General features: G+C 38.0%; 1 non-coding gene across 1 annotated transcript; it reads right to left on the bottom strand.

Moving 5' to 3' along the window:
• Positions 1–9,749: 9,749 nt before the first annotated feature.
• On the bottom strand, positions 9,750–9,856 carry LOC148291301 (small nucleolar RNA R71). Its single transcript, XR_015827183.1, has one exon. It is a non-coding gene; the product is annotated as a small nucleolar RNA R71 (small nucleolar RNA).
• Between the last annotated feature and the right edge of the window lie 2,388 nt (positions 9,857–12,244).

The following is a 12,244-nucleotide window of genomic DNA, read 5'->3' as shown; positions in this document are numbered from 1 at the left end:
CTTTCCTGCTTTTACTCTGTTTTTATTTGCCTTTTGTAAGAGTCTGCCTTTTTCCTTTTTTGGCCGCTTGCGTGAACGTTCGGACAGAATCATTAAAGTGAAGATGCCGCTCTACTGTAGGCTGCTTTGTGATCTTCTGCCTCTAATTGACACGTCAACAGCCAGGAGGCTTTAAATGAAGGGCTTCTCCTCCTTTGCGAAGCACCGAAAAAGATCGCCTCTCAAGCAGAAAATAAACTTTGTGTTTTGAGTGTTTTGGAGTGTTTTGAGTGTTTTGAGTGTTTTCTAGTGCTGCTTCTGCGAAGCTTCTGTTAAGCACTACTGCCTTCCCTGCTTCTATGTAAGTTTGTTGAATATTAATGATACTACGTTTGATATCGTATTTAATTTCTCTATATTATTATCCTTGGTTTTGGCTTTGTATGTTTGAATTCCTCATAATAATTATGTTTATTCTCTACGTCTCTACACTACCTTCCGCTCGAAAGCTTAAAATTGATTGAGAAATATTTTGCTCTTAAGAGTCTGGGCCAGTACCTGGTATATATATATATATTATATGTATATATGTATATATATAGAAATTCTCTTATGCGGACATCCGGATGTTATGCGGACATCCGGATGTTATTATCATGCGGACGCCGTGTATTTTGTACTACCCCTCTCTGTTTTCCTGCCTGTTTACAATAGGATCCGCACGATAATAACGTGCGGACATCCGGATAAGAGAATAACTGTATATATATATATATATATATATATATATATATATATAATATATATTATATATATAATATATATATTATAGTCTGGGCCAGTACCTGGTATCAGAGCCAAAAGTCCCTAGAAGAGTGGTTAAGTTTAAGGTTCAAACTAAGTTGTTGGTTTAATCTTCTGGTTTTTCTGTCAAGTTTCCTTTACTCACTAGTCATCGAGTTGTCTAGCTGTCAGATAGGCTCATTAGCCGTTGCCCGTTAAGCTAAGGCGTTGAGAGACCTAGGCAGGGACTAGCAACCTTGAATTAGGAGGAGAACAGAAGGAAAGCATAAAATCCAGAATTTTAAAATGGCAAGCCTTAGGAGAATGTTGTCTATCCGTTCTTCTGGAGAAGCAAGCTCTAGTAACAGTCCTAGCCATAGAACCCTACGAGTTAAAAACTCTCAAGAAATAATCATGCGGGACGTAGAAAAGGAGTTGTGCAACTGGGATATACCCAGAGTACCCATCACTGATATATACTATAAAGGATCTTTCAAGTTCAGATCTGATTACGCAATAAAAACTGTTGAAAAAACGATATCTGTCATTGATAAAAAAGATAGTTTTCAGCTATTCACCCAGAGTCAAATCGACCAGCATCTGGAGAGAAATTATAACTATTTGCACATAGGATTGGTGCAGGTAGCGGTGAAACCACTTACCAGAACAGGATTGCCCAGTTCAATCTTGCTTTGTGTAAGAGATGGAAGACATAGAAAGTTCACGGATTCCTTGTTAGGAATAGTTGAGTCAACCTTAGGGGAAGATCCGATATACTTTAACTGTTTCCCAAACTTTTCTGTTGCACTTTCCGACGTAAATGTCTTAAAAGCTTTAACATTGAATATTCAAACTCGGGGTTATGATATGGACCCAGGATCCCAAAATCTAGCGATCATTTATAGGGTTTCATATAAGGTTATGAACACTGTCTGTCCCAAAGCTAAAGATTTAGACAGCAAAGGTGAAACTACCTTGTTCCAAACCAACCTTGAAAAATCAAACGTAGCAGTCCCAAAAATGATAAAGTGGAGTGATATAACCCTACCAGAAAAGTGGATTTTGGATGAAATAGTCCCAAAGAAGCCCCTTGAAAATCAAGAACCTACTCGGATCTCCCAATTCGCTGATGGAGAGGTAGAAATACAATTCTCCAACGCTAGAAAAACTAGGATTGATCTAGCGCCCTTTGGATCTAACCTAGAACCACATAGGTCGAGTACCTCTAGGATTGATCTAGCACCCTCTAGATCCAACCTAGAACCCCATAGGTCGAGCACCTCCTCTGATATAGCTTACGATCTAGACCATGACAGAATGATCTTGGCAGGTCTTAGGAGAACCCAGGAACAGACACAAAGGCCAGCCTACAGGTTTGAGCAAACCCTTCCAAACCCAGGAATTAGGATGAATCCACCTCAACCCGAGCCTTCCTTCTCGGATGTAGAATTTGAAATAAATATGTTAAAATCCTTCGAAATAGAACACGAAAAGATAAAAAGGAATTATCTGAGTATTGAAAATATTAATAAAAGAATCTGGTTTGAAACAGCCTTTCAGGAGCATAGGCAAAATCATCTCTGGAAAGCCCATACCGCCTTTATGAAAGAAAAGAAATTCAATTGTTTCTTTTTTACGTGGTTAGATTGGTGTGCTCAGAAATATGACATTCCTGAATATAGGAGCCATATAGAGATGATAGGAAGCCCATTCTCGACTTACACTTCCAAAGATGGGAAATCAGTAAAAGCCGTACATCCACCCGAGATGGTAATTAAACAGAAAGATATGATAGCGGCTCCCTACAAAGAAACCACTTTCCTTGATGATAGCGCCAATAATTTTCGCACAGCGAGTAAAGAGGATATAGGCGCAGTTATTCAGCAGAATAATTACACCAACCTGTTTCTGCAGTCTCTAGGAAAGCAAGTCACTAGGATTGAAACGTCTGTTTCTGTAAAGGAGCAAAAATCCGACCCCGGTCCCTCAGAAACTAAAAGGATCAAGGAAATGAGTAGTCAGGTGTTCTTCAAACCACCTCCCCCTTTAGATAATAAAAACTTTAAGATGGGAAGAACATTGTCAGAAGATGAAAATTTTGTTGATATCCTGGCAAAAAAATTATCAGAAGTAAAATTGTCAGATAAAGGAAAAGGACCTCAAGTGTCGGTTCTCACTGAAGGAGAAATAGAGGACCTTGAAACGATGTTTAAGGAAGAACGACCTGAAATTAATAAGTTAACAAATGAAAAGAAATTCACTCAAACTGCTAAAACAAGAAATTACTACCCCAGACCCACTCCAGTAGATTTACAGTTTGAGGAAGATGGAATGTGGAATTCCGCTCAGTATGATGGAAGCTCCATAGTAGAATGGAATATTGATGGTCTAACGGAATATCAGATCATTAATGCAATGAAACATATGATGATGTACGCTACAGCCTCTAAGATAAAAGGAAATGGAGATAAGAGGGTGGCTGAAGCTATCATCGCAGGCTTTGTAGGTCAATTAAAAGGATGGTGGGATTTCCACCTAAGCGACTCAGCAAGAGCCCAAATCCTGAACGCCCAGGTGGCTATTGGTCAGCAGAATGTACAAGACCCAGTAACTGGATTAATCAAAAGTGAAAACATTTACCAGGAAGATGCGGTAAATTCACTAATTTACACAATTACTCTACATTTTGTAGGAACTACAGAATTACAGCACGACAGGTCTAGAGAACTCTTAATGAACCTTAAGTGTCCTACCTTGTCCCATTTTAGGTGGTATAAGGACGTGTTTTACTCCAAGGTGTTCACTAGGCAAGACTGTAATGCTGACTTTTGGAAAGAGAAATTTCTTTCAGGATTGCCACTTCTATTCGCTGAAAAGGTTAGGAATAGAATTAAAGAGAAAAATGGTGGTGTCATTCCTTATGGGTCTTACACCTATGGGGAATTGTCCTCTGAAATCTGCGCAGAAGGATTAGCTCTTTGCACAGATATGAAATTAAGAAAACAGCTTGATAAGCAAAAGGCCCAAGGAAAAAAGGAATTAGGTGACTTTTGTGAACAATTTGGTTTTGAACCAATAAAATCATATTCACATAAAACATACAAGAAGGAAAAGAAATTTGGGGGGCGTAAGACTAAAAAATACGAGAAATATAAGTCTGAACCCAAGAAGCCATATAGAACTTTCAGAAAAAGGAAATACATAGGAGATACTAGCAAAAAGGCTAGTAAAGGAAAGAAAGGAGCTGTCCCTACATGCTATAAGTGTGGAAAAGTAGGACATTATAAATCTGAGTGCAAAATGAAGGATAAAATCAGTAACCTAAGCATTAGTGAAGACCTTAAACAACAGCTTTGCCAAATAATGCTGAATTCATCTAGTTCTGAACAAGATAGTGATGACGAACTAGCCCAACTAGAAAATGAAGAATTGTTTGAATCAGATACTGAGACTAGCTCAGGTAGCAAGGAAGAGTGCGCCTGTCAATTTAAAGATCTGAGAATATGTGTCTTAACAAAAGAAGAAAGTCTAATAGTAGACTTAATTGATAAAATAGAAGATCCAGAAAAGAAGAGAGAAGTTTGGAAAGTTATATCTCGCTAGCTAGAACCGGACCAAATAATCCCCAACCGGCCATAGCTAATGTAAGACAACCAGTTGAGAACTATAGTTTTAAGACTATAGTAAACAGAATGAATGATAAAATTCATAAAAAGGAACCTACGCTCAACGACCTTCAGTGCGAGGTCCATGATGTGAAAGAAGAACTTAGAGAGTTAAAAAATAGGGTTAGAGTTTTAGAACTCTATCGTCCTTTTTCAGAAAAAGATACAGAAGAAAAATCTGAGCAATTAGAATTCGAAAACCTAATGGAAGAATTTCAAGAGAAAATAGAACCTGTAACAAGAGAAACCCTACAGGAAGAACAAGTTAATACTATGAGATTCATTAATAGCATAGATAAGGTAATATCACAAAAATGGTATGCAATGATAACTATTGTTATTAATAAAACCTACAAGTTTACTGTTGAAGGGCTGATAGACACTGGAGCCGATCTTAATTGTATAAATGAAGGTATTTTCAGAAAACTACCCAAGTCCTACACACAGCAGTCAATAGTCAAAGGATGGGGATTCAGTTTAAATTATCTAACGCTGCCGTACTTAATCAAGGAATTTGCTTTGAAACCCCTTTTGTCTTGGTGAAAGGATTAAACCAGTCCCTGAAATTAGGAACCCCTTTCATTAATATGCTTTATCCTTTCTCTGTTTCTGAAGAGGGAATAAGAACTGAGGTAGAGGGTCAACCTATAGTCTTTAGGTTCTCTCAACCACCCAAGCATAAGTATATTAATGAAATTCAAGAAAAGATAAAGAAGAAAGAAAGTTATCTATATCACCTGAAAGAAGAATTGCAGTACAAAAGAATAGAGGAACAAATGCAAGACAATAGGGTAAAAGAAAAGGTAGAAGAAGTCCAAAAGATGTTTGAAAATCAAGTTTGTGCCGAAATACCCAATGCTTTTTGGAATAGGAAAAGACACATAGTGGAATTGCCGTATGAGCCTGATTTTGATGAAAAGAAAATCTCAACCAAAGCTAGGCCAATTCAAATGAATGCTAGGCTAATGGAAATTTGTAAATCTGAAATTCAAGATTTATTAGGGAAAAAGTTAATTAGGAAAAGCTCATCTCCCTGGAGCTGTTCTGCCTTCTATGTAGAAAACGCAGCAGAATTAGAAAGAGGGGTACCTAGATTGGTGATAAACTACAAACCTCTTAATAAAGCCTTAAAATGGGTTAGATATCCAATTCCTAATAAAAAGGACCTTTTGGATAGATTGAATAAGGCAGTAATTTTTTCTAAATTTGATATGAAATCGGGATATTGGCAAATTCAAATTGCGGAAAAAGACAGGTACAAAACAGCCTTTAATGTCCCCTTCGGACATTACGAATGGAATGTTTTACCGTTTGGTCTAAAAAATGCTCCCTCTGAGTTTCAAAATATTATGAATGATATATTTAATCCTTACATAGCTTTCACCATTGTTTATATTGATGATGTTTTGGTTTATTCTAATTCTTTAGAACAACACTTTAAACATCTGAATATCTTTTTGAGAGTTGTGAAGCATGCAGGATTAGTGGTTTCGGCAAAGAAAATGAAATTATTTTCTTCAAAGATTCGTTTTTTGGGACACAATATTAATAAGGGACTGATAGTTCCTATTGATCGAGCAATATCCTTTGCTGAAAAATTCCCTGATGAGATAAGGGACAAGCAATAGTTACAAAGGTTCTTAGGAAGTCTTAATTATATAAAAGATTTTTATAAAGATTTGGCTCAAGATTCAAAATTGTTATACCAAAGGTTGAAAAAGAACCCAACTCCCTGGTCAGAAGAACACACTAAAGCGGTAAGAAGGTTGAAAATTAAAGTCAAAGAACTTCCTTGCTTAGCCTTAGCCAACCCCGAAGCCTTTAAAATAGTAGAAACAGATGCTTCAGAAATCGGGTATGGAGGAATCCTAAAACAAAAGGTCAATAATTCAGAACAACTGGTTAGATTCACTTCTGGAGTTTGGAAACCGGCTCAAAAGAATTATTCTACTGTTAAGAAAGAAATGCTAGCCATAGTCCATGCTGTTTCTAAATTCGAGAGTGATCTTTTAAATAAAAAATTCCTGATAAGAGTGGATTGCAAGGCTGCAAAAGACATTCTGTTTAAAGATGTAAAAAATTTAGCATCAAAACAAATTTTCGCAAGATGGCAAGGAATACTATCTGCTTTCGATTTTGATATTGAATTTATTAAAGGTGAAACTAATGCGCTCCCTGATTTCTTAACTCGAGAATTTTTGCAGGGTGCGAACCAGGAGTTCCGGACAAATGACTCCAAGTAGGAGCTCTTCGGGAGCTCTTGCTAGGTCTTCCCCGACTGATCCAAAGCCCTTGATGACTTCTTCTCCATATAAGAAGGGTAAGGAAAAGCAGATTGCTGAAAATCCATTCCGTGAATATATGAATATGTCTGTAGCAATTATTGAAATGAATGATCTGGACAAACATCCGAATTTTCTAGCTGAAAAATATTTAAGGGATAACCTTCCTCCCTTAAATAAGCCCCGTCTATTCTATGAAACTCTCCTAATTGAAACTAAATCTGTTAATATAGTTCATCGTCATAGAGGTGAAAATACCAACACAATAGCCTTTTCCAAAATCCAAATTCTAAATGTTATTTCCTTGGAAGAATGGGGTCCTGTTAAGCTCATAATTTCATACATATACATGCCAAATTTACTTACTTCTTTTGCTTAGTTCCTATAATTCTAAGTTATTTCCCTCCCTTTGTGTGTTTTGTAGGCCAATAGAGCAAGAGAGCATAATTCATGCAATTCAAGCATGTTAAGGCCTAATTTGGATGAATGGAAGAAGAGCTTAAAAGACAAACTCATTTTGGCTACAGCCCCCTGCCAGTCCAGTTCCGTAGGTCATATTGCAAGCTTTGTTTCAGCAACCTACACAGCTCGGATGAGGCAGCATTCTTCATGAAAGTTGTTCCAATGGGTGTGTACTATAACATATCCAAAATTCAGCCCCATTGGATAAATATAGAGTCTGTTACCTAGCAAACACAGAGCCATGCTCAGGATGGATTTTATCAGCGCGCAAAATGAGTTAGCAATTTGTTTTGGCCTTAACTTCCTCCTCCGACCTTGGATTGGCCCAAATGACATATGGCTGGAACGAAGACATTCTGAAATTCAATTTCGAGTGCTTAAAGTCCTAATTTGATTAAGAGAAGCCCAAGTTGTAAGCCCTTGAAGTTGCTGGTTATGCTGACCTCAGCATGTGCTGGTTGGATGCTTGGTCATGGTGAGCTAGGTATGAGCTATCATTTCTGGTTGGAAGCTTGGTCATGGTGACATGAAGATGAGCTAGGGCTGCTGGTGGGATCTATTGGTGAAGTGCATCAACCAATTCAGATTTTATAATGCAAGTGTTGTATGCATTAGTGAAGTGCATCAACCAATTCATCTTTTATAATGCAAGTGTTGTATGCATTAGCCATATTGAATTCAGATTTGTCACTCCCCTCTCCCTATAAATACCACATCCATTCCACATTCAAGACACAACAAATCCTGAGATTCACAACCCCCACAATTCACTCCAACCATCCTCAAACACTCTCAAAATCCCAAACACTCCAACAATCACCAAAACAACTCCAGCAAACCTCTCTTCCATTTCCCTACGAATTTCATCTTCCTTAGCCATCACCACTCACTCAAACTCATCCCAAATCACCTCCATATCCTTCATACATCTTTCTAGAAGTGGGGAAGCTCTTGGAGAAGCATTAGAAGTGGAGAAGCACTTGGAGAAGCCTTGGACACCACAAGAACTTCAGAAAAAGGGTTTTTCTACTCTTATTGTATTCATTATGTTTTCTCATTTCTGTTCAAGTCTCTTTTCCATTATGAGTAGCTAAATCCATAACTAGGGCTTCGATGTAACCTAACATGAATATTCTGGGTTTATAAGTTTGGAGTTTCAAGTTTGATTCATGATTCATGTTCTTATTCATTATGCTTATAAGTTAACATGCTTGTTTGAATGATTGATCACCATTAGAACTTGTTTGTTAACTATCTTGGTTTGAATTAAGAGTATACACCATGCTTTAATTCGAATTGAACTATGAATAGGAAGAGTATGTATGGACATTCGACAACAGGGATTAGATACATACTTGGTTGTTTAAAATGTTCTTCTATGCTTAATGGGTTCCTAATGCTTAATTTTAGGTTAGACAACAAATGATCAAATTAGGGAATTAGGAACACAAGGTTAGGACCAAACACCATGGCCTAATCATACTTTAGCTAGAATCAATCTTTGAATCTGAATTAGACTTGTTACTTGAATCTTTATAACCCAGAATTGAATTGTTATGGTGATTCGAATGCCCTAGTCTCAAAATCTGTTTTCCAACTCTTAAAACCACTCTTTGTTACATTTGTTTACTTGTTTTTGTTTGCAATTTCATTTTGCTTCTTTTGTTCAACAATCACAACCACTCTTGTTTTAAATTCTGTTTTAGACATAACCTCCTACTTTCTTGAATTTGGTAATCTAAGTACATAACTAGTTTTAACTTCTCAGTCTTCGTGGGTACGACCTCGTACTTGTCTTGCTATACTACTAATTGCCCCGTACAATTGCGAGTTAACATAATATTAACAACAAATTTTGGCGCCGTTGCCGGGGACTGAACGAAAGTTCTTCCCTGGTTATGTGCCCAAGGTTACCCTATTCTTTTTAGTGTTTCTAATTAATCTAATTTTCTGTTTCAGGTAGTTTATGTCTAAAAATCCATTACTTGAACAAGTGAGGTCTTCGTTCCAACGTTCTAGATCTTTGAACGCAGGACCATCATTGCAACCCAGACGAGTGACCTCTGAAATTCAGAATCGTCTAGAAAGGGAGTTGTCAACTGCAAAAGAGCAAGCTCTTGCTACATTTACAAGTCTTGCTCTCCACACTGAACTTCCCGGTTCTTCACTTTCAAATTCGGAAGCAAGTTCAGACCAAGAAGAAGAAGAAATGATGGCTGCCATTGAGTTCATGGGAGAACTTGATATCCCAACAATTCCAGCATCTCCTTCAAGCATTTTGCTGCCCACTGTAGCTCGAAATTATGAGCTTAAATCTTCTCATCTTAATATGCTGCCTTCCTTTTATGGTTTACCTAATGAAGATCCATTGACTCATATAAAGGATATTTTTAATGTTGTGAGTTCTTTTCCCTTGACAGGTGTGACAGAAGATCAACTTCGAATGAGAGTGTTTCCATACACTTTAAAGGATAAGGCGAAGTATTGGTTGAATTCTTTGAAGCCTGGTTCACTCACTACATGGTCTGCCATTCAAAAGAAGTTCCTGGAAAAATACTTCTCCACGCAAAAGACCGACATGCTTAGGGACAAGATCTTGTTATTTGCACAGCAAGATGATGAATCGTTTTGTGAAGCATGGGAGAAATTCAATGGGTTGCTCAACCAATGTCCTCATCATGGGATTCCATTGAAGCTTCAAATGCGTATGTTTTATAAAGGACTAACCCCTTCTAGTCATAATATAGTCACCAATTTTGCAGGTGGTTCTTTTAAAACCAAAACTCCAGAAGAAACGTACGAACTCTTTGAGGAGATAGCAATGGAGACCCAACATACGGATACAAGAGGTAAACGTGTTATTAGTGGTTCTAATGATGCTTCTAGTGTGCAGATTTCAAAACTGGAACAAAAGCTAGATGCTCTTCTTGCATTAAACTCAAGAAGCCCTCCGAAGGAAGTGTGTAGCATTTGTGAATCTCATGACCATGCTACCACAGCTTGTCCACTTGGGGCTGGATATCCAGAATTTGTGCAAGAGCAAGCTAAGTTGGTAAATTCCTACAACCAAGGTCCAAGAAATGATCCATACTCTCAAAGTTATAATCCAGGTTGGAGGAATCATCCAAACTTTTCATGGAGAAATACCCAGAATCAAGCAAATCCCCCTTCATTCCAAAGGCCACAACAATCATCATCATCATTGGAAGATATAGTGAAGCAGATGGCAATCAACCAATCCAATTTTCAGCAAACTACACAAGCTGCCATCTCCAAATTGGAAGTCCAATTAGGCCAAATAGCTGCTGAAATAACTCAAAGAGTGCCTGGGAAATGGCCAAGCCAAACTGAGATCAATCCAAAGAACCCAGAAGCCAAGGCCATTCATGTGCTCAGATCAGGTAAGATCATTGATAATAAAGATGATTCTAATCTTTCAAATGATGTTGTGATTGTAGAAAATGAAGAGGAGGAGACCATGGCCACGGAAGGAGAACAACTCAAAACTTCTCAATCTGCTCCTAAGGCCAAATCAGATTCTCAGAAATCCGATCAATTCCAATTGCATAAAAGGGATGACAAATTTGTGCCACCACATCTTCAAGAAGATAGATACGTGCCACCCGCTCCATATGTTCCACAGATTCCATTTCCAGGCCGTCTTAAGAAAGCAAAGCAAGATAAGGCTTTTAAAGAGATTTATGATATTTTGAGTAAAGTTAATATCAATTTGCCTTTGCTTGATCTTATTGAACAGATTCCTGCATATGGAAAATTCATCAAGGACTTGAAAACTCACAAGCTCAATTTCGCTCCAAATGAAGGAGTAAAGCTCGACCAGAATGTAAGTGCTGTATTGCAAAGGAAGCTTCCACCAAAACTAGATGATCCTGGCAGCTTTGACATTCCCATTAACATTGGAGGCAAGAAGGTTGGAAGAGCCATGTTGGACTTGGGAGCAAGCATCAATGTTTTGCCATATTCAGTTTATCAAGAGCTTGGCTTAGAAGGGATGAAGAAGACTTCAATGCGACTTGAACTAGCTGATCATTCTATAAAATATCCAAAAGGTATTGTAGAAGATATTCTAGTTCAAGTTAATACACTAATTCTCCCTGCTGATTTTGTAGTGATGGACATGGAAGACAATCCAAATGGAGATCGTGTTGATCCCATTCTCCTAGGCAGGCCATTCATGGCCACTGCAGACACAATCATCAAAGTGAAAGATAGCACTCTCTCCATGACTGTTTTGGGTGAAACTGTTGAATTTAAAATGCTTAATGCTCTATCTCAACCTTCTATCTCTCTTGATTCTTGCTTTTCAATTGATGTTGTGGATCATGAGGTTTCTTCCAAAATTTTGCAGAGAAAGTCTAATGATGCTCTAGAAGCTGTCTTAACACAAGAAGAGGAAGATCTTTGTGAACCGGAGTTCCAAGAAGTGGTGGCTGCCTTAGAAGTGTTTCCGACATACCCACCATCCTTTAGGCCACCAATCGAGCCTCTTGGACCATCATCCACGAAATTGGAGCCATCCATTGTCATCCCACCAAAGCTAGAACTTAAACCTCTTCCCAATAATCTTAAATATACATATTTGGGTGCTAACGAAACTCTCCCTGTTATAATTGCTGCAGGTCTCTCCTCACATGAAGAAGAGAGCTTAATTAAAGTTCTAAAAGAGCATAAAACAGCCATTGGGTGGACCATAGCAGACATCAAAGGAATTAGTCCAAGCATGTGCATGCACCGGATTTTAATGGAAGAAGACAGCAAACCATCTCGTGATGCCCAAAGGAGGCTAAATCCCAACATGAAAGAGGTGGTTAGAGCTGAAGTTTTAAAGCTACTCGATGTAGGAATCATCTACCCAATTTCAGATTCTAAGTGGGTGAGCCCTGTGCAAGTTGTTCCAAAGAAGTCCGGAATCACCGTTGTGAAGAATGAGAAGAATGAGCTAGTTCCTACACGAACTGTCACTGGTTGGAGAGTTTGCATTGATTACAGGAAGTTGAACACATCCACTAGAAAAGATCATTTCCCCTTACCTTTTATTGATCAAATGCTTGA

This window comes from Prunus avium, chromosome 8 (assembly GCF_965620075.1).
Source record: "Prunus avium chromosome 8, drPruAviu1.hap1.1, whole genome shotgun sequence".
Taxonomy (NCBI): Eukaryota; Viridiplantae; Streptophyta; class Magnoliopsida; order Rosales; family Rosaceae; genus Prunus; species Prunus avium.
Note: the sequence above shows the minus strand (reverse complement) of the source record. Positions and strands in the feature narration are given on the sequence as shown.